The sequence below is a fragment of the Erinaceus europaeus genome, chromosome 9, assembly GCF_950295315.1.
Source record: "Erinaceus europaeus chromosome 9, mEriEur2.1, whole genome shotgun sequence".
Classification (NCBI taxonomy): Eukaryota; Metazoa; Chordata; class Mammalia; order Eulipotyphla; family Erinaceidae; genus Erinaceus; species Erinaceus europaeus.
In genome coordinates, this window is record NC_080170.1 from 9,720,743 (window position 1) to 9,741,850 (window position 21,108).

At 54.0% G+C, this 21,108-nt stretch overlaps 1 protein-coding gene across 1 annotated transcript in view; it reads left to right on the forward strand.

The window, feature by feature from the left end:
* Window positions 1–21,108, forward strand: part of CPLX2 (complexin 2) — a 70,298-nt gene that overhangs the window by 38,302 nt on the left and 10,888 nt on the right. The gene's annotated exons all lie outside the window — the stretch shown is intronic.

A 21,108-nucleotide genomic window follows, 5' to 3' on the forward strand; every position in this document is an offset into this window, starting at 1 on the left:
GCCCCCTCACAGAGCGCCCCCACTACATCCTGGAGTCCAAGGTGAGAGATGTATTTTCTGCCCTGGGAAATGGGGAGTCAGTGGCTATAGGGGGAAGGAGGGGAGCTGGGGCTGTCCTCAGCTCCCAGGGGCCCACTTCCAGATGTGCAGGCTGGCGGGCGCCTGGGCCCTGGCACGCAGCTCCGGCTCCGTGGGCCGTGGAGGAGAGGCAGATGTATTTTGACAGGGCTGCCACGGCTTCCACAGCTTCTGGAGTCAAAATAAGCCCTTCTCTCCCGGGCAGCCCCTGGGACGGGTTATTTCTGCCTCTAGCTCCTCTCTGCCACACACACAAAAAAGGGGGGAGGGGGCAAGGGCAGTAGCTAAAAACAGAGGCTGCCACAGCTGGAGCTCATGGCACACCCCTCTGCAGCAGAGCCAGCTGTGGGGACCAAGACTCAGGATGTCTCCCCTGGCCACCCCCCACACACCCTGTGGAGGATTCCCTGTGCCCAGCCAGAGGGGTTGGGAGACATAGAAATGAGTGTGCCCCTCTGAGAGACTACATCAGCCCACGAGGGTGGATGACTGGCCTGTGAGCCATTGTCCCCATTTTCAAAGGTTGATTTCTGCTTACATGAGAGAGAAAGAGACAGAGAGACACATTGCCCGGGATAGGACCTGGGAGTATGGGTTTGCAAGTCCTTTCGTCAGCCACTAAACTGCCTCCTTGATCCTGTGGCTCCCAGCTTACAGAGGAGCAAGCGGAGACTTGGGTGAGGGGTACCTGGCACTGGAGGAAAGGGGGCGGGGGGTCTCGAGTCCAAAGTTATCAGATGCTGCCCCCTCAGCAGGTGGGGAATGGTGGCATTGTTTTTGCCAAGGGCTGTTTGGCTATTTGGAATGTCATCATTAGTGGGCCCTACAAAACGACCAGCTTAAAAGTGAGCCTTGGGAGTCAGGCTGTAGCACAGTGGGTTAAGTGCAAGTGGCACAAAGCACAAGGACTGGAGTAAGGATCCCGGTTCAAATCCCGGCTCCCCACCTGCAGGTAAAGCAGTAAAGCAGGTCTGCAGATGTCTATCTTCTCTCCCCCTCTCTGTCTTCCCCTCCTTTCTCTATTTCTCTCTGTCCTATCCAACAATGATGAAAACAATAATAATAACTACAACAATAAAACAACAAGGGCAACAAAAGGGAATAAATAAATAAATATATATTTTAAAAGTGAGCCTTGATGCTGCCATGGGAAAAAAGCTCCAACACCTGATTGCCTGCGGTGGGTTACCTTGGCTGGGCCCAGTGATCCTGTGGCATCTTATCTGACTCTTCCAGAAGCCCTACAAATAGGGAGGTCACCCATCTACCCTCGATTTCTCCCTGAGGAAACTCAGAAATAGAGACAGAGTGACTCCCTCGGGGCCTGCACCCACCACCACCACCAGCTCCCCCCCCCCCAGCAGCTCTCTGGGCCAAGAAGGGCTGAGCCCAGAAGCAGAGGAGAGCTGAGGGGAGGCTCCAGAGAACACCAGTGGGTGATGGAGGGGTCTTCCACTATCGTCTGGAAGTGCTGGCGCTGAAGTGACTTTCAACAATTCAGCTGCTCTCAGTTCAAATAGCATGTCAACCACCAGGGAATGGGGGCCTCATTTTAGTCCTCTATTTTTTTTTCTTTTGTGAAAGCCTCATTCATTTGGTTTCATGAGAGAGGGAGAGAGAGAGAGAGAGAGAGAGAGAGGCCAAAGCATTGCTCAGTCCTAGCTTCTGGTGGTGCCGGGGACTGAATCCGGGGCTTCTGGAGGGTCAGTCTGGAACCTTAATGCTGCACTGTCTTCCCAGCCTACCTCTTTCCTTCTTTCTTACTTTATTTTTTAAAGAATTCTTTTTTAAGGGGGGGGCCAGGGGGAGGTGCACCCAGTTAAGTGCACGTATCACCATGCTCAAGGGCTTGGGTTCGAGCCTTCACTCATCACCTGCAGTGGGGAAGCTTCATGAGCAGTGAAACAAGTCTGCAGATTTCGTTCTATCTTCCTTTCTCTCTCTCCTCTCTCCTTTCTCAACTTCTGTCTAGCCTAGCCAATAAAATAGAAAGAAAAAAGAGGGGGATGGCCGCTAGGAGCAGTGGATTCATGTGCAGGCAATGATCCCCCAGCCATAACTCTTGTGGCAGTAAGAGAGAGAGAGAGAGAGAGACGATGCCAGGGACTGAATTCAAGGCCTCATGCCTGAGAATCTGAGGCTTTACCCATCACGCCCCCTGCCCAGCTCCCCAACCCTCTGTGAGCTCCAGCTGAAGTCCCAGGCTGGTGCCTGCTGGGTCCCGACACCCTAACATGTCTCTGGTCTCTGGTCTCAGCCGTCTCCCCGCGACTGAGGTGCACCTGTCACCTTGCTGCCATGTCCTGGCACCCTCTTTGATCGCAAGTGTCACGGGTTTTCTGCCCCCACGTGGCAAGGCTAGGCTTCTCACCTTAAACAGATGTGACAGGGGCTTTGTGTGTACCAGCACAGTGCGTGAAAGGAGTGTAACGCGGTCCCCACAATCAGCCGGGGTGGCAGGTAGAAGCACTACTCCATGGTCCCCGTGGTCACTGGGAGTCCCTGGCTGAGCAGCTGGGCAGGGGGTCTGCTTTGTCTTTGGGCCCCAGGACCAGAGGTGACGGGAGGCAACAGCACAGGGGCCCTGAGTGACCACACTGCCATGCTCACCCACTCCCCCCTGCAGAAAGGGACCACTAGGGGGCCTCTTCCCAACATCACTGGGGTGGCATGAGAAGAGAGGAGAGCTCACATGGCCACCCCTGACCCCACACACTGGCCGAGAGGCCCGCTCCTCACCTCAGGGCTTGCCCCCACTGAACCTCACAGTGAAGAGCCCTTTCATGACACACAGCTCCCCCATCAAAATCCCCGGGGAAACAAATCTCTTTTTAGTCGTGGGAGATGAAATCCTAACCCCGGCAAAGCACAGGAGCCCACGATGTCTCTCGGGGCATCGGTTTGCCTTCCCACGAGATCGGCTGGGGTCCACTGTCCTGCAGTGGAGCCAGCCAGACCCCCGGGTGCCCCATCAAACAGACAGACAGCTGCCCCGTGACTTCTGCAGGGCCAGGAGAGAGTCAGCGCGTCCTTGGAGAGGGACAGGGGACACCGTTCACTCAGCAAACACCGCAGGGCCAGGCAGCTGCCCCGCGGGACCCCCGCCCAGCAGAGGAGATAATCTGTAGCAGAGCAGCACGGAAGCTCAGTGGAGCTAAAACGGAAAAGCGCAGAAGCTCTGTGAAAACAGCTCAGCTTAGCTGGGAGGCAGCAGGGAGGGCCTTCGCAGAGGGCGTCGGGACTTGGGGTGGGGGTGGGCGCTCTAGGAGAGCTGGGTTCAGGTGTCATTACAAGCCAAGCTGAGGAGTAAAATCCACCTTTGACAGAAAGCAGAGTGATTAAGGTGCAGCCCAGTGCCGCCACCCTCAGCTCTGCTGAGACACCATGACCGTGACTGTGAGCCTGATTCCTGCAGTGTCATAACCCTCATGTATCAGCACCGTGCCCCGTCAGGCTTACGTCAGGTGCCCATGATAGAACAAGTCAGTCAAAAAGCTGTAAAAGGGGGAAGAGGGGTCCTGTGGCTTCTTGTGACAGAAATGTTCAAGGGCAGATTGTTGGTTTCAGGAAGGGTTTGATCCAGGAGTCATGCGAGCTCTGAAGGTTCCAATCCCCCCCAACCCCCCACCCCCCGTCTGTATCTCTGATTCTGTTTCTCTCTACTTTGGGCTTCCTTCCCGGGAGGGTTACTGTGACTCCAGGCTCACACTGTCAGCTCAGTGATTCCGGCAGCAGGAGACTTTTTATTTCTTTTCATTATTTTTTTTTTCCTAATATTTCCAGAACAAACTCCAGGACTCACTGGGCAAGCCATCCCAAGTCACAAGTTCATCTCTAAATCCCAGGTCTGGGCTGTGTGCCAATCCCTCGAGCTCGAGGGAAAGAGGATTTGGGCTTTGTCCAAACCACACAAGCAGAGAAGCAGCAGAGGCTGGCTCCCCAAAAGCACAGGAGAAAGGGGCAGCACAAAAGGCACCTGAGGTCCATCACAACAGCTGCAAGGGCAGCGAACCCCACTCCCATTCAGACCCCCCAGACCCCCCCAGAATGACAGAAAAGACAAATGCCCAACTGCCCAAGTCTCGGTGATGAACACGCATTCCGCATTCCTGTGCGTCTCACACGCACACTCATGTCAGACGAGCCAGAGAGGGAAGTGGCAGTGAGGAGGTCGAGAAGGCAAAAGAAAACGCAGTGGATGATTGGAGAATTTGTGGGCCAGCAGGTGAAGCCATGTCATCCAAGAAGGTTGCTTTATATCAAGGGCACAGGGGTTTATGACAGTCGCAATTGAGTTCAGACACTTAGCTCTGGTTCCATCATCATTCCCAAGGCCTCAGGTTCAAGCCCCAGCACCAACACCATAAACCAGAGCTGAGCGGTGCTCTTGACTTCTGTCTCTCCATCTCTTTCTCTGCCTCCCACTAAAATAGAATATATTTTTTAAAATATTTTTATGAATTTCTTGGATAGAGAAAGAGAGAAATCAAGAGAGAATAGGAAGATAGAGAGGGAGAGAGAGAGAGAGATTTGCAGTGCTGCTTCACCACTTGTGAAGCTTTCCCTCTGCAGGTGGGGACCATGGATTTGAACCCAGGTCCTTGCACAGTGTGACATGTGAGCTCAACCAGCTGCACCACCACTCAGCCCATCTTGAACTAAAGTAAATAAATCTTTTTTATTATCTTTATTTATTTATTGGATAGAGACAGGCAGAAATAGAGACACCTGCAGTTCTGCTTCACCAGTTGCAAAGCTTTCCCCCTGCAGGTGGGAACCAGGGGCTTGAACCCAGGTCCTTACACATTGCAACATGTGCACTCAACCAGGAGCGCCACTACCCAGCCCCTAAAGTAAATAAATCTTTAACAAAAGGGGAGGAAATGAAAAGTCATTCAATGCCACTCAGTGAAATGAAAGGTGGGAAACCTTCGGTCAGGTGACATTTATCCCAGCGACTTTCAGTCTGGGAAGAGGAGAAGGGTTCTACGGTGACATTGTGTCCTCAAGAGGGGCCCTAGCCCGTGTGCTTCTGGTGACAACCCCCCCACACACACACATAGGTCACGCCAGAAGCTACTTCCTGCCGCTTCTGAAATTTCCAGTGAGTCACAATGTCCCCTCTGCCACCTGCCTGAGACCCTGCAGGTCTCCATGTGTACAAACCCTTCTGTCCCTGGAAATATCTAAAAGGCTGGTCTGAGTGTCAGGCAGATGGATATCTGGTTAAGTATGCATGTTACCACACGCAAGGATCCAGGTTTGAGTCCCTGCTCTCCACCTGCCGGGAGGGGAAGCTTCATGAGCAGTGGAACAGGTCTGCAGGTGTTTCTCTGTCTTTCTCCTTCTCTATCTCCTCTTGCCCTCTTAATTTCTTTGTGTCTTATCAAATAAAGACTAAAAAAAAAAAAAAAAAAGGATGAAATGGCCGCCCGGAAAGGTAGATTCATCATGCAGGCATGAGCGAGCCCCAGCAATGATGCTGGTGGGGGAAAAATGATAATAAAATAAGAAACAATGGCTCAGACTGATTTGTGGCCATTCAAAAAGATGAAGGATGAACTGAGAAGAGGAAAGAAGGGGTGACAGGAGGGGAAGAAGAGGGGCCTGTCATCAGACGCCCTCACTTGGCTGGGCTCAGCTGCATGGTCCTGTCTCTCCACCCCAGAGACCACTTACCGTTCCCCGGTGCTCCCGGTGAGGATAGCAGGGCTCCAGGAATTGGCATAAACTGCCCCGGTGACCCAGCCGTTGACGGGGCTTTGGCGCCCACCCGGCTCAGAGCCCCCACCGTGAGCCGAGCCCGAGCCTCACCACGCACAGGCAGCGCACAAACCAGGTTTCCAAGGAGAAGGAGAGGTGTTGGGGACATGCAGTTATTTACAGGATGCCGTGTGGGCTGCTGCCTGCGAGGGAGCCGTCCTGAGGTGAGGACGGAGTGGGAGAGGCTGGGCCCCTCAGCTCCCGCGTCTGCAGAGCCAGCGGGATGGGAGCCGGAGATAGAGGAAGGAGACGGAGGAGAGGGGTGTGAGCTGGGGGCTGCGAGAAAGCAGACAGCAACACCAGAGCCTAAGGGGCCGGGCGGTGGCAGAACCAACTGAGCACACACATTACCATACACAAGGACCCGGGTTCAAGCCCCCCACTCCCCTCGTGCAGGGGAGATGCTTCACAAGCCATGTAGCAGGTCTACAAGTGTCTTTTTCTCCTTTTAATTTATTTATTTATTTTCTTGCCACCTGGGTTATCACTAGGGCTCAATGCTGGCATTATGAATCCACCATTCCCAGTGGCCTTTTTTCTTTCTTTTTTTTTTTTCATTTTCTTTCTATTTTATTGGATAAGACAGAGAGAAATTGAGAGAAGAAGGTGAGAGAGGGAGAAAGACCTGTTTCACCACTCATGAAGCTTCCTTGCAGGTGGGGAACAGGGGCTCAAACCTGGGTCTTTGAGCATGGTGACATGTACACTTAAAATATACACCACAACTCAGCCCACCAGACTCCTCTCTCTCTCTTTCTCTCTCTCTCTCTTTCTCTCTCCCTTTCTCTCTCTCTCTCTGTCAGCCCCTCCCCTCTCAATTTCTCTCTGTTCTATCAAACAAAGCAGAAAAAAATAATAAAAGAAAAAATGGCCACTGGGAGCAATAGATTCATACTGCTGGCACCAAGCCCCAGTCATAACCCTAGTGAAAATACAAACTAAAATAAAGACTAGGGTCTGAGCCTGGGGGCTATGGGCCTCAAATTTCCAAAGCAGTGATGGAGGGACTTTAGCAAGGACAATTTGTCAAATCTGCCAGTGAGGCCACAGACCTGGCCCAGCAGCCTCCCACTGCCCTTGCCCTCCAGCCCAGCTGAGCTCCCTACTGTCCCGGGAACAGGACAAGTTCATGGCCAGATCAGACACAAATTCACCAGCCATGCCCCCGTCCTGGGCCCTCACACAGCCTATTCCACTCCCTCGGATCCAGTTCACTGTCATCTCCAAGGAGCGCTCTCTCTTCCCTTCCCTTCTCTTCCCTTTTCTTCTCTTCTCTTCTCTTCTCTTCTCTTCTCTTCTCTCCTCTCCTCTCCTCTCCCCTCTTCTCCTTTCCTCTCCTCTCCTCTCCTCTCCTCTCCTCTCCCCTCTTCTCCTCTCCTCTCCCCTCTTCTCTTCTCCTTTCCTCTTCTCTCCTCTCCTCTCCTCTCCTCTCCTCTCTTCTCCTCTCCTCTCCTCTCCTCTCTTTCTCGTCTCTTCTCTTTCCCTTTCTCTCTCTCTCTCTCTCTCTCTCTCTCTCTTTCTCTCCCCCCTCCCCCCCTCCAGGGTTACTGCTGGGGCTTGGCGCTGGCACTATGAATCCAATACGGCCATTTTTTTTCCATTTTATTGAATAGGACAGAGAGAATTTGAGAAGGGAGGGGAAGATAGAGAGGAAGAGAGAAAGATAGACACCTGCAGACCTGCTTCACCACCTGTGAAGCGTTCCCCCTGCGGGTGGGGAGTGGGGACTTGAACCCATATCCTTGTGCAGGTCCTTGTGCTTAATATCATGTGCACTTAGCCCCATGCGCCACCACCGGGCGCCCATCTATCTTCCTTCCTTCCTTCCTTCTTTCCTTCCATCCACCCATCACCCATCATCGCCTGGTTTTATACTTTCTGAGCACTTGTTGCCCTCTGAATTATCTTTCTGTTTGTTTGTGAATCGTCCATCTGCTCTCACCAGAAACACTCCAGCAGCACCACCACCCCTACCCCCACCCCAGGTGCCGAGGGGATGGGGTATGCCAGGCTCAGCTCAGCTGCCAGCCTCTCATGTGACCACAAGGGCACAGCAATGCCTCCCTCGCCTTACAAGCAAGGAGACTGGGGCTCAGAGAGGGAGCTTGACTGGCCAAGGTCACACAGCCAGGATGTGGCAAGGTCAGGCTAGGAGTCCAGGGCCCTGCGTCTCTCTTTGTCCTGGTCAGAGAGTTCTGGACAGACCTCAGTGGGTCTCCGGGAACTCCCTGCTGAGGACAGGAAGCTGTGAGTCTCCCATATCCAGCTTGCCGCACCCCACACAGGATGAGCAGCCCCACTTCCCAGCCCCTGGCAGCCAACCAGCCCAAGGCACCAGGTCTGGCCAATGAGGGATGAGTGACTGAAATGTTCAAGAACAGTCTCTGGGTTTCAGGAAGAGCTCAATCCAGGAGTTGTGCTAAGCAAGTGTCTACCTCACTGAGACCCCTGGCAGGACACCTGGGCCAGTCTCCATGGGCATTCTAGACAGACTGGGCAGACCAGTCCCCTGGGCCAGTGTAAGTGTGGAGCCACTGCCACCTCTGAGCCTGAAGGACAGGGGAGTGGACAGTCCTGAGAGAGGACACATGGGAAAGGAGCCCCACGCCAGGACCAGCCGCCTAGAGACACCATCTCTCCCGCCTCTCATGCCTCCCAACCATGAACTCCCACTCAGAAACCTGGGTCACAGGACCTGGAGGAAGGAAGCTGGTGGGCTGGACAGAAGCCAGTCTACAAGACCACCTGAGAGCCCCAGCCTGCACCTCCAAGAGCCCCCAAGGAGCAGCCTCGCACAAGTCCAGCTTCAGCCGCCCCACCACGCCTCTGAGGTCTGACCACCTCAGCGAAATGGGGCCCAACAGCAGGCTAAGGACAGGTGTCCTGACGGAAAGTATAAGGCAATGGCTTCTTCCAGAAAATCCTTTCAAAGCTGACGGCTTAGAATCAGGACACCTCTCCACCCCACGCCTACCCAGGGCAGGAAGACTTTGAAATGAAGCAGTTCGGGGGATGACACCCCAAAAGTCACCTTGACAAGGACGAGAGGGCCTAGAATGTGGCCTTTCAAGCCCATCAAACAGGAAGAGGTGGGACAGAGGCGAGGTGCTTAATGCTGGCGTGCAGCTGGGAGACTCAGGAAAACAGCGTTTGACTCAGGAAAACAGCTTCTGAAAGAGGAGGGCTGAGGGGAAGAACAAAGGCCCCAAGGCGCTGTTCTGGCGGCAAAACATTTGCAGCTCCACTTGACAAACTAGATGCTGAAGAATCACCAGCAATGGATGGCACCTACCCAAGACCGCCACTGCCACTCAGGGGTGAAATGACAGAGCTGCCACCAGCCAAAACAGAATGCGTGTTGGGGGGAGCGCAGATATGGGAGCTGGGATATGAGGGGACAAGCTTTGAGCAAAGCTTTGAGCAAGGACCCAGCGCCTGAGCTCCTGCTCCACAAGAGCATGGGGACACAGGGACCATGTTGCCCAGAGACCGACATCTGGGACTAGGATCATCAAGTCCTTTTTACAAACGTCCAGATACTAAATGCAGGTCCCTCCAGGGGCCAGGCTCTGCCAGAGAAGAGCCAAGTCACAGGTGCCAGTAGGTGGCCGAGACAAAACCCTCATCCAAAGCCACTCCAGTGGATGTCCCCTGGCAGAAAAACACAGCAGCAGATGAGGCCTGGAGGTACGTTGGGGTCTGGGCACTCAGGCATCGTCATAGAGAATTTGCCTTCTCTGGCACTGGCTCTAACTCCATGGTGCCAATACCATCCGGACACCGGGGGCTACAGAATGCCGGCACTGCCAGGGCCCTGACAGCCATCCTCTCTCCCACTGGTGGGAGCCAAAGTCCCAGCGCTGATGCTCACTGGCTTAGCTTGGAGTCACTTGCACTCTGTGAGCCAGTCACAGTGATTAGAGGTCACTGATTGACCGGGGTTGAATAACCACCTACGGGAAGGGGGACATAGAGTCCCCCAACCTGGACCATAAAGGCTGAGAATGAGGGGGGACAGGGAAGACAGAGAGGAACCAGGTGTGTGTGGGCCCCAACAAACGGTCCCCGAAAGATCCCAGTGACAGGCTGGAAGCATGCATGGCAAGAAGCCACGGGGTTGCACGTGGATATATTCTCATTTATTTTTAAACAGAGACAGGGAGGCAGAGAGGAGAGAGAGAGAGAGACAGAGAGAGAGAGAGAAGAGAGAGGGAGAAGGAGAGGGAGAGGGAGAGGGAGAGGGAGAGGGAGAGGGAGAGGGAGAGGGAGAGGGAGAGGGAGAGGGAGAGGGAGAGGGAGAGGGAGAGGGAGAGGGAGAGGGAGAGGGAAACCACAGCACTGAAGCTTCCACCCAGTGAGGTGGAGGCCAGGCTCAAACCTGAGTCTCAAACAGGGCAAGGCAGCGCACTCTCAGGTGAGCCACTTTGCCAGCCCTGTATGTGGATTTTTAAAAATAGAGAAGCGGGGCAGGGCTCCGCAGTAGCTGCAGTCCATGGCCCTAGAATCTGAGCCTGCCAGGTCCAGCCCTGAGAGGGGGCCCAAGGTCCGTGAGCCAGGACCACAAGCTGCTTTAACCCCCAACAGGGACGGTCAGGCCAGGCCAGGGTCTGGGAGGACTTGGGCAATCAGGAGGGTGAACTAAAGCTGCTTGTGATGGGGGGAGCAGCAGGCAGTCTCAGGGGACTGGAGGGGGGGGGTCTCTAAGTGGCTGAGAGGCATGGAGCAACCCAGGGCAGGGAGAGCGCTCTGGCAGGCAGAGGGGCTGCACCAGAAAGCAAGCAGATAGGGGATCAAGGCGGGTGGGGGTGGGGTGATCCTGGGTCCGGACTTGAAGCCCCAGGTGTTGGTGAGTCACCCTAGAGTTTGGAGCCTGAGAGCCACAGACGCAGGATGGAAGCTTCATCCTCTTAATGGAACTAGATAAAACCCAGAAGAAAGATACAAAGATCAAAGGGCTGGCAAGAGGCAGAGAGAGGGAAGAGGAAGAATGGGGAGGAGAAAGGCCAAGAGAGCCCAGATCAAAGTGGGGCAGGGGCGATAGCACCTTCCGGTGGCTGCCAGCCAGTGAGGTGGCTTTGTCACACAGGATGACCCACACCATCAAAGTGGGTTCGGGCTGGTAACAGGGGTGGGGTGGGTGAATCACCGGCAAAGAGATGCCAGCTGGTCTACAGGTGTGACTGTCACAAAAGGATGGCAGGGGACAGCGGGTACCTGGGTTCCCTCATCCAGCCACTAAGCCGTTGTCTCCCAAGGGTAGGCACCACCATGTCTCATCCCCCCTCAGAGGCCCCACGTCCACTGTGGCTGTGTTCACACCAGCAGGTCCCTTCCCCTCCCAGAGCACAAAGGGATGTGTCACTTTTTCTCTCTTTCTCTTTTCTTTTTTTTCTATTCTTTCTTTTTTAAATGTTCTTATTGATTTTAGAGAAATTGAGAGGGAAGGAGGAGATAGAGAAGGAAAGAGACAGAGAGACACCTGCAGCTCAGCTTCACCACTCATGAAGCTTCCCCCTGCAGATGGGGAGTGGGGACTTGAACCTGGGTCCTTGCACATGATAGCATGTGTGCTCAACCAGGTGCACCACTACCCACCCCCTCCTGTCTCTTTTGTTTGATAGGACAGAGGAAAACTGAGAGGGAAGGGAGAGATAGAGAGGAGGAAGAGAGAGACCGAGACACCTTGCAGACCTGTTTCACTGCTCATGAAGCTCTCGCACCCCTGCGGGGGGGGGGGGTCGGGGGCTCAAACCTGGGTCCTTGAGTATGCTCTCAATCAGATGCCCCACTGCCCAGCCCCAAGTCTGATTTTTCTTTCTTCTCCGGGTTCACATGGGCAGAGCAGTGAGTCCTTTGCTCTCAGCATCCCGTGAGTACCCATTTATTGGGGAAACTGACAATCCTTCCTAGCCAATTGAATCCACATGGATCCCAGTCACTTTCAAAGCCAGCAACAAGCAGACATCAGGCTCAACCTGACGCTGTTGACTGGCTACGGAAGAAGGGCAAACGCTAGAAGAAGAAGGAGCAAAAGCTATCCTCACAGCTCAGACAGGACGCCAACCTTCAGCATCCGGGGAGAGGTTTCTTTCCTCCTTAGCTGAGCAGGGGCGGGTCAGAGGGAAAGCTCGCTGTCAGGGACAGGGAAGGCCTCCTGGGTCGGTTGCAAGGGTTTCCATCTCCTCCAGACCATAGTGGACAGGCATGAAAAGGATTTGCGCATCTGGGAAAGAAAGGAATGTAGCAGGAAGAGTGGTCACTGGTCCTCAGGAAGAACCGGTGTCACAAGAGGCCTGCAGGTTCCAAACTGGCCTCCATTCTAAGGCTCCACACAGCGGCCCCCCCAACCTCAATTCATATGGATACATGGAGGGGCTTTAAATGAGAGGCCACTGTTGCCAGCTCAGCCTGGTGCCCAGAAGGAAGACTCTCCAGCCCCAACTGGCATGGTCTGTGTCCCATGATGGTCCCTGGACTGATCTTGCAGTCCCGGGATGGGAGTGGAGGCAGCAGGGACCAACTGTCTGAGCCCAGGCCCCTGTGCACATTCCCCACACCCCATCGTCCCACATGAAGTGGGCAAGTTGGCTTCGGCAGAGCCGCTGCCGTGTGAGGGAGGCGTGGGCACGAGGTGTCGGAATAAGCTGTGAGCACGTGTGGGTGACGGCGGGATGGACGCAGGCAGACCTGAGGACTGGGGAGCCAGCTGGAAGCCCCATCTGAAGGTGGGGTGGGGGGATGCGGTAGAGGGTATAGAGCAAGGGGCACCCACCCAGGGGAGGAGGGCTGGTTCTGGGAAATCACCACCCAGCTCTGGGGCCCTGCTCTCCAGCAACCTGCCCCCCAAACCCCACGGCATCACGATCACCCCCAGACCTGGGGCAGACAGCCCCGCCAAGGACCCGCAGGGTCCCCAGAGAGGGTGCTCTACCTGGGTCGCCTCAGCTCTAGGGTGAGAGTTGCCCCCCAAGCTAAGCGTCAGAATGCCACCTAGCCCCATCCCCCCACCCCCAAGAAACTGGCCACCTGCCGAGCCCCACCAAGCCCAGATGGCACCTGTGTCACAGCTGTGTCCTCCAGCACACAGCGCCACTTTGCTCAGAATCTGAACACCCCCGTGGGCAAAGCCCATCACGACATTCAAGGGGATCCAAGCAGGTAGACTGTGACCCCACCGCCACCCAGGGGAGGCCTGCCAGTGGGAGCCCCTCCCTGTCCCTCAGCTCCCAGATCTCTTGAGCTCCATATCTGTTTACCAGATCCAAGGTGGTTTAATGTTGTTTTGTTTCACTGTTGCTGTTTTTAGCCTGAAAGACACCCCTGGCAGCTGAGGGGCACATAGCAGCCATTTTTAAACCCTCCGATGCAGCTGTGCTCCTGTTCTTGGACCCCAAACCCAAGTCCCACACACACACACTTGGACCCTCCTTTGGGCCAGCTTGGGGAGCACAGTATCCCAGCGAGGACCCTGTGCTGTAGAGGAAGGGGGGCAAAGAGAGGCGAAGAAGTGAGAGAATCACCACCTCCATTTCTTTTTTTTTTTTAATTTTTTATTAATTTTTTATGTTTGAGAGAGATGCAGAGAGAGACACAGAGAGAAACACCAGAGCACTGCTCAGCTCTGGCTTCTGGTGGTGCGGGGATTGAACCTGGGACTTAGGAGCCTCAGGCATGAGAGTCTGTTTGCAGAGCCATTATGCTGTCTCCCCCACCCACCAGCCCCATTTCTTAAGCAATTTATTTTCTTTTTCATCCCGTAAGACAGAACTTGAGAGGGGAGGAGAGAGAGGGGGAGAGGCAGAGAGGCACCTGCAAACTGTTACACGGCTCACGAAGTTTCCCCCACCGCATGTGGGGTGCCGGGCTCAAACCTGGGTCTTCATGCTTGATCAGCACTATGCGCACTTAACCTGATGCACCACTGCCCAGCACCCAGCAACTTTTAAAGGTGTGCTGATTAACGGGGGGTCGGGGGGAACCAGAGTGTTGTTCTGGCATAACCTACGCAGGGACCACCATTAGAACCTCAAGCACACAGTCCTGAGCTCTGACCATGGCACCCATGTCTCTCCGCCCCCCACACCCCCAATTTCAAGCCTTTTCTTTCTTTCTCCTTCCAACTCAAACTCAGAGAAATCACAAGGTCTGTGTGGTGGTGGTGATGGGGGTTCCTTGTCCAGCAGGATGGTGAACAGGAAGCCCCCCACTCTCAAACTCCACAATGGGTCCCTGCCTTTGCTGGGGTACTAGAGGGAATAAGGAGGGTCCCTGGATGAACCCCCAGCCCCCTGTCTCCCAGCACTGGGCATGCTGCTTTATCTAAGCCCCCCCCCCATGTCACCAAGGAGGAAACTGAGTTTCAGAGAGGAGGCCCCAGGCCCTGGGGGGAGACGACACCCACATGCAGCCAGGGACCACCGCCGTCCCTGAGGCTCGGGCACCCCCCAAGCGGCCACCCTGCCCATCTGGTCCACAAGCTGTGTGTGTTCCCTTCTCCTCCCCGGAACTGCCTCTTCACTTGGACAACACTTAGCGTGTTGGCTTAGCGTTAGCTGTGGCGAGCGGCCTCCCCCTCCCCTCTGGGCACTCCACATCAGTCTGTGAGGAGGAGAGCATGTGAACTGCTCTCTCTGTGAAATGGCGTGGGGGGAGGGTGTGGAAACAGGACGGGGAGTGACACTCAGCAACTTCTTCATCTTCATCTGCCTCCAAGAGCATCTGGTCCTCCAAACTGCTCTGATGAAAGCATCATGAAGGAGAAGAAAAGAGAAGGGAAGGGAAGGGAAGGGAAGGGAAGGGAAGGGAAGGGAAGGGAAGGGAAGGGAAGGGAAGGGAAGGGAAGGGAAGGGAAGGGAAGGGAAGGGAAGGGAAGGAAAGAATCAAGACTGCCCCAGCAAGGATCAGGGTTCGAGCCCCCATTCCCCACCTGCAAGGGGGATACTTTAAGAGCCATGAAACAGGCTGCAGGTGTCTCTCTTTCTGTCTCCCTCTCTATTTCTCCTTCCTCTCTCAATTATTCTCTGTCCTATCCAATAAAGTAGAAAAAAAATGTAATGGGGCCAAGCAGCGGTGCATTGGTTAAATACACACAGTACTAAGTGCGAGGACCCGTGCAAGGATCCAAGTTCAAGCCCACAGCTCCCCACTTGCAGCAGAGATGTTTCACAAGTGGTGAAGCAGGTCTACAGGTGTCTGTCTTTCTCTCTCCCTCTCTGTCTCCCCTCCTCTCTCAATTTCTTTCTATTCAATTCGATAAAATGGAAAAAGATGGCCACCAAAAACAGTGGATTCATAGTGCTGGCACCAAACCCAAGCAATAACACTGGTGACAAATAATAATAATGACCAAGCTCATCCACAGGGTCTTCAAGGCATGTGGCCAAGAGGGCCAGCATCTAGAATGTTCCTCCATCGATGCTCAGCACACCTGAGGTCCTTGACACAGTGGGCTGTGCAGGGTCATTGCTGAGGAGAGACGATTAGCCAGGAGTTTGTCTCCTTGGTCTGCTGTGTGGAGCTCAGAAAGTCCATTGCCCTGGCTGGGCCCTCGTCTGCCCAGCTGTGAGTTGAGTCAGAAAAGTAACCTCCTGGTTGCTGGCTTCTTTTGTAGGTTTCATTTCCTCTCTTAGCAACACACACACACGCACACACACCACACACTCTCCATCAGTCTCCATAATAGCACTTGGCGGCCCCCCAGCACTCGCCACTCTCTCTCTTTCATTTCCTTGACTGAAATCTCCCCAAGCTTATTAACCTCCACTGTCCACGTCCCTGGGATAAGCCTGCTGCAGCAATGAAACAGCAGTAATGTGTCCTCAGAGTCGTTTTATCCGAGAGCCGGATCTGTTTTGAGAGCCGAGCTGTGCTGGCCCTGAAGGAACCGTAGCCCTGTGGAGGGAGGGCTGTGGTAGGAAGAGGAGCTCCCTTCACAAGTGTGGGTGACACCCTAGAGGCAGCCCAAAGCCTCCCATCCCACCCCACCTCACCCCAAAAGGAGCGTCCAGGCTGAGAAAACAAAACCTCCTCTTAGACTGGGATCAGAATCACACTCCAGGGCTACTTCTGAATTGCCACACTGCTGGCAATTCAGACAACTTCCGGTTCTGAAGTTAAAAGTGAATGCATGCCTTGAGTTGAGTCTATGAGTCTATTACTTCCAGAATATCCCATGGTCCCACGATTGCATTGTTCTGCAAGACTAGTGTCTCGATTTCCAGATTCTAGTCTCAGGTTCCAGGCAAGGATTTAGAAAGTTGTAGCAACGCAAATTCCTGAGCTCCCAGCTCAAGGAGATTTTGGTTTGGGACCAGAAGTTGTCTAGAAATTTCTGATTGGTTCCGAGGGGAATGGGCCACCCGTGAACATCAAGCGGTACAGAGAAGGTGTCACTCCAGATTCCAGGATTTTGAACTTGACTGAGCTGGCCTTTTGCTTGTGATTCGCACATTCGGTGGTGCTGTTTTTCTGTCTCCTAAGGGGAGAGTTCAGCCATGGAAAGACCATCTTTTTTGAGCTTGGGTTTCACGTCAGGGGGAGGCAGGGGGAGGACCATTTGTCATGAAGAGGATGGAAGAACATTTGGGAAGGTGACTTACCTTTATACTGTGTATAAAAAGGTCCAGAGTCAGATGAGGGGAGGAGGCTTGGGTAGCAGGGGAGGGGAGGCACTGGGTGACTTGAGGGTCATCAAGGACCTCCTGGTGAGCAGGGAGGTCTACTCACCTCCCAGAGAGCCAGAAGGCTTGAGAGTAAGAAGCAGAAGCAAAGGAGGGAGGACTCGCCCCCACCCTCCCTGGCCAGATGTTAGGGTGCTGCAGACTGGTACCACAGACACAAAATTGAGGAAGCTGGGGGTGGGGGTCTATATAAGGAGACCTGGGGGTACAGTTCCAAGTGTGGAATCCAAGACTGCTCTGAGACACTAAGAAGAGCCTGGGGGCAGGAGGCGGGCTCAGGATGGGGTGGGGGGTGATGGAGGACCCCTGAGGACACCAAGCTGGGAGAGGGACAGGACTCTGGCAGAGAGCCCCCCACCCCTGTGGTTCTTGCTCACATTCCCGGAAACCACCAGTATGTCGGGATTCACCCCTTGGGGAAGCTGGGAACCTCTTTCTCAGAAGCAGAATGGAGAATGGAGGAGCCCAAGGGTTCTCAGCTTCCCAGCAGGGGCTGAAACTAGAGTCTCTCCAGGAGAGGGAGAAAGACTAAAGAGGAGTCTCACTCTGGGTGACACTCAGCCTGGGAGGCTGCGCAGTGGAGGTGACAGGCTCCTGGATCACACACACACACACACACACACACACACACACACACACACACACACCCTGTCTGCCCACACAGTGACAGGACATATGTGCCAGTCCTGGGAACACAGCTGCAGCCTTGCCCCCCTCCATGTTGGACATGGTGGCACTTACATCCCACCCCAATGGCTTCACCCTGTCACCTGTGCCTCCTCTCCTGACAGCAATGCTTAGAAGCATACCACTACCCGGGCAAGGGGGTGGCAGGTCCTACGTACATGGCACCCTTGCCTGGTACCCACAGCACTATGGACAGACCCCACTGGGATGACAGGCCACTGAGCTTGGCATGACCTGGGTGTCACTTGGAGGACAGGAACAAGACAAATGGCACAAGAGCAGGGCACAGGGCAAACTCAGACACCAGGCCAACCATGAGTGCCCAAGTCCAGAGCCAGGACTTGTGAGTGAGCAGCACAAGGTGACAGCCCCCTTCATCCGTCCACCAAGGTGCTGGCCTCTCCCTCCCTGGAGGCTGCACTCAATACTCCACTGACAGATCAGCCTTCAACCTGCCTGACTCCACCTTGAAGGAGAAGGGGGCGTGGACTGGCCTCATGCTGTGACAGTAGTGGTACCCTGGCCTGACCAGTGGCAAGAGAAAGGTCACTTCCATTGGAGCCCTTCCCTGGGCTTCACCCCCACCCCAGAAACCCACACCTGCCTGGGGCACCATACCACCCCTCACACCAAGACCAATATTGCTCCTCCAGGTTCCAGGATGTGGGGTTCACACACCTCCCTCCCCCGAATCTCTGGCCAACCCTTTGGACAGAGGCAGCTGCAGAGAAGACTTGGGGTGGCCTTTTGGCCAGAGACAATTGTCACTCCTCACACAACCGCTCCTGGATCCCCTGCTCAAAGCCCTGCCGTCAGCTCCTCTTCTGATAGGCATCTTCATGAACATTCCAGGCCTGTACGTTTCAGAAATCTGTCCCAGTCTGGCCCCCTGCTTCTGTACCCAGGGCTTAGAAATAAAAGTGGCAAATCATTCCCAGCCAGAAGAAGATACCTTTCACAGAGCCCAGTGAATATTTTACCAGGCGGGCTCTAAGGGGCGGGGGTGGGGACTGTCTACACAGCAGGCTCTGGGTTTGGATCAGGAACAAATGCCAACAACCTACTTGACATGAGGATCCTGATCTGGGTGTGAATTCCTGGCAGCTTCCCCCACGAGAAGCTAGAATGCAGGGAAGACTATAAATGTCAGTGTAAGTGCAGTGTTTGCAGAGCCAGAGCGAAGCAGGGAGGGCTGTGTTGGCAGAAGCAGCCCCGCAGCGGGAAGACCCCCGAGCCGGGAGACGGAAGGTCTGGGCTGGCACCCCAGCTTCTAAAAATGTTCTGTAGATCCGCTGGGTCTGGCGGGCCGCCAATGTCCCCACCTTGAAACAGGCAGGCCTGTGTCAGCTGCAGGGTGAGGGTGATTTCTACAAAGCACCTGAGTAGCCAGGACCCACCTACCCCATGGTTTGCAGACAAGTGCATTATAGCTTCTCTGTAGAGGGTGGCAGAGTATTGAGGGTCGTGTTCAGGCTGGTAGCAGGTATTCTCTCTGCCCCCTTTTTCTCCCTTTCTTTTTTTAGTGACTTAATACTGATTTACAAAATTATAAGATAATAGGAGTAAAATCCTATATGGTTCCCACCACCAGAGTTCTGTGTCCCATTCCCTCCATTGGAAACTGCTGTAATTCTCTCAAGGTCACTGATATGGGCTGGTTTTATTATTTTGTTTTGTTTTATTTTGTTTTATTAGTGACTTAATATTTATTTACAAAATTATAAAATAACAGAGGTATAATTCCACACCATTCCCACCCCAAGAGTTCTGCACCCACGTTCTTGATTCAATAGCTATCTATCTATATCTGTGTGTGTGTGTGTGTGTGTGTGTGTGTGTGTGTGTGTGTGTGTGTGTGTGTGTATTTCCCCTTCTTTTTCAATGGTCCTGCCTTCTCTTCCTTTCTAAGCTACCCCTATACCTATTACTACTTCTGGGTGTCTTTCCTTTTTTCCTCTTCTCTCTCACATAAGAGAACTGGTGCCTGGCTTCCTCTGGTGTTTTCCAGAGTCAATTCCCTTTCAGTGATGGCATAAAAACAAGATTGCTGAAACACTTCAGGTTCTTTACTTCTGCTATTGTTTACCCCTCTGAGAATGTGGATCAAAAATTCTTTTTGGGGTGCAGAAGGTGGAAGTTCTGGCTTCTGTAATTGTTTCTCCTTTGCCATCTTTCTTATACACACACACACACACACACACACACACACACACACACATCAATGGCTAAAGAGATATGATCTGCCCTGACCATTCACCACAGCATCATCGAGCTGCCCCTTGGCTCATCTGTAAGCTCTCCCAGAGCTGGATCTGATTCACATCTGGTTGAGCCATTTTTTTTAGAGACACCCGAATGCTTGGGTTCAAAAGGGGCAGTGAGCAGAAGTGGTGGGGTCCCCAGCCTGGGGACCTGTCATCTCTTCCAGGGCTAAGGACCTCAGCACTCTGCATGAGGAAGTTCCCGCTGTGGTCAGAGGCTGGAAGGTGCTAACTCTGTGAGCTACTCCCCCTGCCTTTGCCCCCATGGCCCTGAAGTAGGAGTGCCTCTGTTCACAGTGGTCCTGTGTTCACACAGCAAGCATCTCTCCCCAGCTCCTCTTTGCCAGGTCCCATGCCAAGTGCTGGGATTTACATACTAAGTCTGGCTCACCAGTCCTTCAGTGGTGTTCTTCCTTCCTGGTGAAACATCCTAAAACCCCTGACTTCCAGGTCCCTGCCTCCAAACCACCTCCTCCTCTTCTCAACATACTCCAAGATCCTTGATTGGTCTCGGAAAGGGTGGTGCCTAGAACTGAGCTGAGCGGTTGTTGTTGTTGTTGTTGTTGTTGTTGTTGTTGTTTTTCTGAAGGTCTAAATTGGGCTGTTAAACCCAGTATGGTCCTGCTGTGGGGGGAAAAAAAAAAAAACGCCAGTTGTAACCACTGTCAACCAGGCTCCATTCACAGAGCTCCTGCTGGAGAAGAGCCAGGAGACAAGAGGGAGATGGATTGGGGGTGGGTGGGGAGAGACTCTTGAAATGCTGTCAGGTCTGCCTGGAACTCTCCTCAGGCAACTCTCAGTCCCTCCAATCAAACATGACCCCTCCCCCTTCCATTAGCGTCTGCCTGGAGACAGGTGAGGAATGGGAGGTATTCTTGGTCCCACGGAGCCACTGCACAGAGGGCTTGGCCTTGAAGGAGGGGCCTCCCCGTGGCCTCCAGGTGACTTCGGGTGAAAAGGGTGTCCCCCACAACACACACACACAAGGCCTCCATGGCTAGTGCCCAGGAAGGAGTCCTCCCCACTGATGCAGCCCAGTCACGCCTCCTCCCTCTCCCCAGCCTGTCCTGCAGCTCTGGCTGCTGCTCCCTGCTTGGAAGGAAGCCACCCCCTACTGCCGCCACCCCAAAGTCATCTCCACTCTGACAGAACCTGACTGCTGCGGAAACCCCTGCAAAGCCTTCCCGCCGGCCTCTCCTCCCCAAGCCGTTTTTCTGCATGTTGGCCTGGATGCAGAGAAGCATTTCCCAGCCAGGCGGTGGCAGACAGGATGGAGAGGCTCATTAGGGGAGAGGATAAAATGAAAAGAAAAAAATAATAAATGAAAGTGAGAGGAGGGGGGAGGGAGGGAGGACTGAGTGATAAGGCTGTGGGGAAGGGAGGGGGTTCCCTGAGCTCGGAATCCCCTTTTGCTTTGTGGGAGCATCGGAGAGAAAGAAATGGCCTTCTAGTATCAAAGTTGGCCGCAGGATCCCTTATCCTTCACAGAACAGCAGAGCTAGAACGGCCTGGCTGGGGCATTGTCTGCCTAGAACTGAGCTGAGCCGCCCTGGTAAAGATGCCTCACTGGGGGAAAGGGGTATTCATAGGGTCTGAACATGGTTTCTGTTGAAGCTGTATTTTGGGAAAAAGAACAAGGG